We start from the raw sequence: 6,162 nt of genomic DNA, 5'->3' as shown, positions 1-6,162 counted from the left end.
TATTGTTCTCATTGGACATTATAAATAGTATGGGAAATTCTTAACTTAAAGTTTACTGGTTATTTTCCCCCTGCTAATATAGTCCAGATTTTGGAATAGTTGAGAATAAGTCAACATATTTGCAGCTGCTAATCCATCCTTCCAGACCCTCAAGACTCCTAGACGACAATCCTTTGTTCCTTTTCCTGGCTTCTCTGGGAACAGAGGTGTCTTGGTTTTTGGCTTGACCCGGTCTGTTCCCAGAGTCCCAACATTCTGTGCGCAAAGGAGTGGGGTTAATAATGAAGCATTTTTGCAACTAGGCCCCCGCAATGAGCAAAGAAAACAGAAATTGACCTTGGCTGTTTCCATGTCTGTCCATTGGCAGAGGAGGCGTGAGCTCAATGGAGTGAGAGTCAGGCTAGGAACTGGAGCCAGTGACTGGGCTAGGACGGGATTACAGATCTGGTCCGTGGAGGTTTCTTGTTATAGAGCAAAAGGGGAGAAGCTGTGATGTGCTGTGTCCAAGAAAGGCTGTGACAAAGGTGGAACGGGGATCCTGGTGCCTCTCCCCAAGGAAACCTCAAAGCATCTCCTCTTGGACAGGAGCAGCAATTTTCATCCTAGCCGTTAAAGGCAACTTTAGGTTCATAAATTCAGTTTCAAAGGCTCTAAGGCCAGGCCTGATCATCAAGTCTGACCTCCTGCATAACACGGGTCCTGGAACTTTCCCAGAAGAATTCCTCTTTCACCATGGTCCCAAGTGTCTTCAACTGGGGCTGGGTCTAGTCATGGGGGTAGAGCTCAGTGATAGAGTGTTTGACTGCACATTAAGTGGTCCTTGGTTCAAATCGAAGTGCCCCCATTGAAGCCTGTGTTAATAAGCAGCAAATTTCAAAGAAACAAAGAATTCAAAAATGAACTAGATAAATTCATGGAGGATCGGTCCATCAATTGCTGTTAGCCAAGATGGGAAGGGATGGTGTCCCTAGCCTCTGTTTGCCAGAAGCCAGGAGTGAGCAACAGGAATGGATCACTTGATGATTCTCTGTTCATTCCCTCTGGGGCACCTGGCACTGGCCACTGTCGAAAGACAGGATACAGGGCTAGATGGACCTTTCGTTTGACCCAGTGTGACCAGTCTTTTGTTGTTTATATTCATTTGTTGTATGAACCAGTCCTGACTATTAGAGGAGCAGATGGCTTCAAAAGACCACTCTCTTGGATCTGGGAATCCTGGGCAGACTAATTCCCTTCCTTTCGAGTAGGACAGAAAAACCCATTTCCTCCGTCTTTCTATTCCAGGCTTCGTTCCTTTTTTCAAAGACTCACCTCTCGGGAGCACAGAGAGAGCCATGTGCACACGGTGGTCATCCAACCAGCAGCCATGGAGGCATGCTCTGCCATCAGCCAGCAAGAACAGGCCTTGCCAGAGAAGCCCATGAGAAGCAAATGCTCGTGGAAGATCCTATCAGGCATGAAAAGACTCTGTGTCTGTAGCCAGTCTGACAACTTGATGGCAGATAGCGATGAGGAGAGAACAGTTTCCTCTCCAAGAAGGTGGACGTGCTTTTCCCTGAAGAAGGAGAAGAAGAAGAAGAAAGCAGCCAAGAACCAGGTGGCGTCAGAGGAGGAGAAGCTGCAGGAGAAGCAAGACCAAGTTGAACTGGATCTTACAGGTGAGGATACAAATCACATGGTTAGCAAGGGGCATGTGAGGAATACTCTCACCAGTCACTCTACAAGCCTTATGGAAGCGGGGGAACGGTCCCGCTATTGTGGGGAACTTTCCTGGCTTCTGCACTACTCTGGTGAAGTGGGCTAGAGGAAGGATCTGAGTCCTCGCTCCCACTTCCTTTCCCCAGAGGCCTCCCTGCCCTGGAGGACTCCCCTTCCACTCTCCTGTCTGGCAGAGTCCTCGTAACCCCAACAAGGCTGGGCCCAGGATTCCTGGGGGGCTCGACCCCCAACCTTGCTGTGGCCACCCAGGACATGGGCTAGGGTGTCCTGACTCCGGGGTGCTCTCTCTGCACTGGGCGCTTCCCTGACCCACTGATCATTACATACGATTTAAAGCAAATACAGTTTATTTAATCAGCAATTAATGTAAAAAAGAATAAGGAAAAATGGGAAAGATGAAAGGAAAACACATCACCCCGCTCTGTGGCAGGGAACGTCACAAACCATGTCTCTGGAACGTCAGGGCCGTTCACAGTTGGTTCCTTGTAGGTCCCAGGCCCCTTCTCCGGCCCTGGCTGTGCCGCAGGGATGCTGCGGGTCGGACACTTGCTCTGGTGGTGACCACACCCCTCCGGGCTTTGGGGAGTGGGTCCCTCCTTCCCCCCGGGTTCAGATCCCCCTCCCAGTCTGGCCTGCAAGGACCCTCGGCTGGGGGTGTCTCTCTGCGCTGGGCCCTTTGCCAGGGTCCCCCCTTGGCTGCCCCCCGTTGCTCTTCGTACCCAGCTCCAGACTGATCCAGCCCCAGCCCCAGCCCCACTGTTCGAGCTCCGGCTCCACCCTGCCTCAGCACGGATGCTGCTGCTCTGCCTCCAGCCCCCAGGGCTGCTTCTCCGGCCCCGCTGGCTCTGTGGCTGCAGCCCTGCTCCCAGCCCAGGGTCTGCTCTCCCTGGGCTGTCTCTCTGCCCCGCTGGCTGGCCCGCCTCTGCTCCCCAGCTCAGCTCGGGCCCCTGCTCTCTCCTTAGCTCGGCCCCATGCTGCCTGAGCCAGGCAATTCCAGCTCACGCGGAGGACGGGGACCTTTCTGACCCCCTGACTCCATCATTAGCCTGCCCGCCCTGTCCATCAGGCTGACCTGGAGCGTTGGCCTCTCCCCATGGCCCCTGAGGATTGTCAGTATCAGAGTCCTGGTTTCCCATCCACCCTTCCCCTTCCTTTTGGGACTGGGACCTAGCCAACCAAAAACCCCACTGAGTTTGAGTAAGGGGCCAACAGTCCCCTTACACTTCCACATCAGGGCCGTCTCACGGGACAGTGATGGGTACCTCAGACTCTGGAATCCATTTAGTGCCGGATCCTCTTGGAGAGGGTGGCAGAGGTCCATCGCTGAGGTGGGGAGAGCTGACAATGTCAGGTCACACCCCTCTTGGGTTCTGGCCCTGTGGGGTGGGGAGTACTAACATTACTCCAGGCTGTAAGGGGAACAGAGAGGCTGGACGCTATAGGAAATCATTTCTTTTCTCCTGGATCGGGTCCCTTTCATCAGGAAAATGCTCCTGAGGTCTCAGCAGGTCACAGCTGGGAACCGTACCAGAGCTGAGTCATTGCTTCTTGGGGGGTTAAATGCAAAATGAGGCCTGTTGCCCTGACGGGAAAGGTGGGCAAGGGGAGGGGAAGAGTAGAATATAAAAGAAACTGGCCCCTAGGTAAGAGGAAGCCTTGTTTGGTAAAAGCCCCCAGCTAAGAGTCAGGAGATCGGAGTTCTCTGCTCAGCTCTGCCAACAACCTTCAGTCTGAGCCGGGGCAATTCGCTTCAGGGCTCTGTGCCCAGATTTCCACCCTCTGGAAACCAGGGAGAAGACATGGAAAAGCAAAATGTTAAGAATGTTTCTTTCTGCTGCAGGGACGAAGAAGGAGCCGTCGGAGACGAAGGAGAAGTGGGAAAAAGGGAGCCCAGAAGAGCAGGAAGAAGAGCGCGCTCCCGTCTCCTCATTAACGAGCATCTCCCCTAGGACGATGGTAATGACGCTGTGTGGCTGTGCTCATGGAAAGCACCCCTTGCTGTGTGTGTTCATATCTCCCGGAGCTGGGATCTCTGACAGGAGAACGACCTGCCCCTTGCTCAGGGGGCTGAAAAGGAACACTCTTGAAGTGTGATTAACTCCAGCCAGTCTTTACGAGTTTCTCTGGGTTGTCGAAGGAGGCCCAGTTTGACAAGGGGGTTTAGGCACCTCAAGAAGCCCAGGGGTGCTTCGTGGGATTGGCAGACGTGCCTGGCTCAGGTGCCTGATTCTGAGGCACTTCCCATGGCCCACAGGCACGGCTGAAAGTCAGACCAGGCCCATCCCTGCCCTTGTCGGGGTGACCCGCATATCTCCTGGCTGTGGGGTTCTGGCCCATCTCGTGGCACCAGGATCACTTCGAGACAGAACCGATGAGTCTGCTCTCCAGCCTGAGCTAACAGCCGCATGGGTTTTAGCTCCTGTGGCAGGGGCTCCTGCATTGAGATCCCAGGTTCGATCCCGCCTGCCGACATCTGGCTCCGTCCGAGTCACAAAGGCACCTCGACGCCCTTGTGACTCTTGCTGTCAGGGACAGAGCACCCTGAGCGCATACAAAAGTCTGCAATTCTGGGAGCTCCTGAGGTGCCGGGGGGCTGGAGTGTGGAGGCGAGTCGGCCACTCCGGTGTGCTCTGCTGCGTCCTCAGCTGCGGGCATCCAGGACAGACGGTGCTAATCCAGCGCCACGCAGGCCAGCCGCAGCAATCCCCAGGGGCTGCCCTGGGACACCCGGGGAAAGGCCTCCAGCACCCCAGGCCCTGGGTTGAGGTGACCCTGGAACCAGGCCCCCAGGAGTAACATTGTGCCCAGTGAGTTCTGACCCACAGGAGCCTGGCCCCGGAGGCCCACGGTTTGGGGTTCTCCTCAGCCAGGCAGACTCGCTCCTTCAGTCTCAGCTATTTTCTCTCCTGCCGGCAATTCCTGCCTGTTTTCTGGCAGCGCCTCACGCTGCGGGGTGGGGAAGGAAGAGGGCGTTTCCCTTTGGGCCCTATTCTCACTCCTTTCCTCGCAGACACTGTGGGCTGCCAGAGTTGCTGAGCCAATCTCCTCAGGCGCTCGGGGTGGGATGGGACATGGGGCAGGTTCTCCAGTGACCCCTCGGCGACACTCAAGGAGCAACTTGAATGGGCTTTGCAGGACATAGAGGCTTTCTCAGCAAAAGCTGGGTGTCCTGGGAGGAGGGGCTAGAGAGGGAGGAAATGGGGTGGCCCTTGTGTCCCCGCACTGCCCGAGAGCCTCCCGTCTCTTCTCAGGAGAGGGGGCCAGAGAGCGGACGAAAGGCTGAGGAAACCTTGGCACCTGAGGAAGCTTTTTAAGAAGCGGGCTCAGCCGGAGTCTCCACGCTCCCTCGGCGCTGGCAGCCTCCCCCGGGCACAGACTGTTCCAGGGCAGCTGCCCGAGGGAAATACTCAATCCCAACAGGCTTTGACCCTGTTCTTTGCAGACCCCCAGGGAGCACCCTTCCTCAGCCCCGCTCCATGCCCTGCTGATGGCAGCTGTGAAGGGTCTGACAACACCCACCCTGCAGAGATTTAGAGCCGCAGAGGAAGAGCTGAGGGCCATCGTATCTCTCCACGGAGACAAGATGGAGAGAGTAAGAGACGCCCACAGTGGGGCAGGGGGATGCTGGGCAGAGATGGGACGGGAGAATCGCCTCTCCTAGGAAACCGTTCCTGGGACACACTGGCATGGTGCTTTGAAGGTTGGCTCAGCCCCTTGCCATTCAGCGCTTGGCCGCGGGGATCCGCGGTGTCAGGTTTTGAAGTGTTCTCTGCCCGAAGGAGCTCTGACACTTCCCTGAGGACGCCCAGCCACACTGAAGGAGTGTGACAGCCCCAGCCCGGGCAAGGCAGCACTGACCTAGTCTGCTGACGAGCCTCCACATTAGGCTCCAGGAGCAGACATGGTTTCCTCAAACATGCTGCAGGGCCTTGTTTTCCAGCTGAAGTATCAGGAAGAATTTGGCTTTGCACGTCTCTCTCTGTCTCTCCCAAGCTCTGATCCTGTTTCCCACCCCGCTAGCAGAACAGGTCACCAGAATCCTCCACCCAGGGCTGTAACTCCTGCTCCTTGTTCGAGAGAGGCAAGAGCCATGACCAATTCCTCATGGAAGAGCCCTCGGGGGGGGGGGGGCTTGTCCCTTTAGGGTCTGTCTAGCCTGTCCTGCAAACTCTGCAGCAGGAGCCTGAAAGCCTCCTGGCCCTATGGACTTGGGCTCCCAGGGCTGGCACTGTGGGGCCAAAACAGGAATGCAGACTCTTCTGGGCTTGGGCTAGACCTTGATCTCTGAAGCCCAGGGAGGAGGGGAGCTTCAGAGCCTGGGCTCCAGCCCAAGTCACCATGTCTACACTGCTGTTCTTGGTGCCAGAGCCTGAGCCCGAGGGTAGAGAGCCGGCTTTAAGATTTGTTACGGCAGGTTTTACAATCCCGCAGCACAGAGGTTCT

Source organism: Lepidochelys kempii, chromosome 11 (assembly GCF_965140285.1).
Source record: "Lepidochelys kempii isolate rLepKem1 chromosome 11, rLepKem1.hap1, whole genome shotgun sequence".
Classification (NCBI taxonomy): Eukaryota; Metazoa; Chordata; order Testudines; family Cheloniidae; genus Lepidochelys; species Lepidochelys kempii.
The sequence above is the reverse complement of the archived record's forward strand: the minus strand, read 5'-3'. Positions refer to the sequence as shown.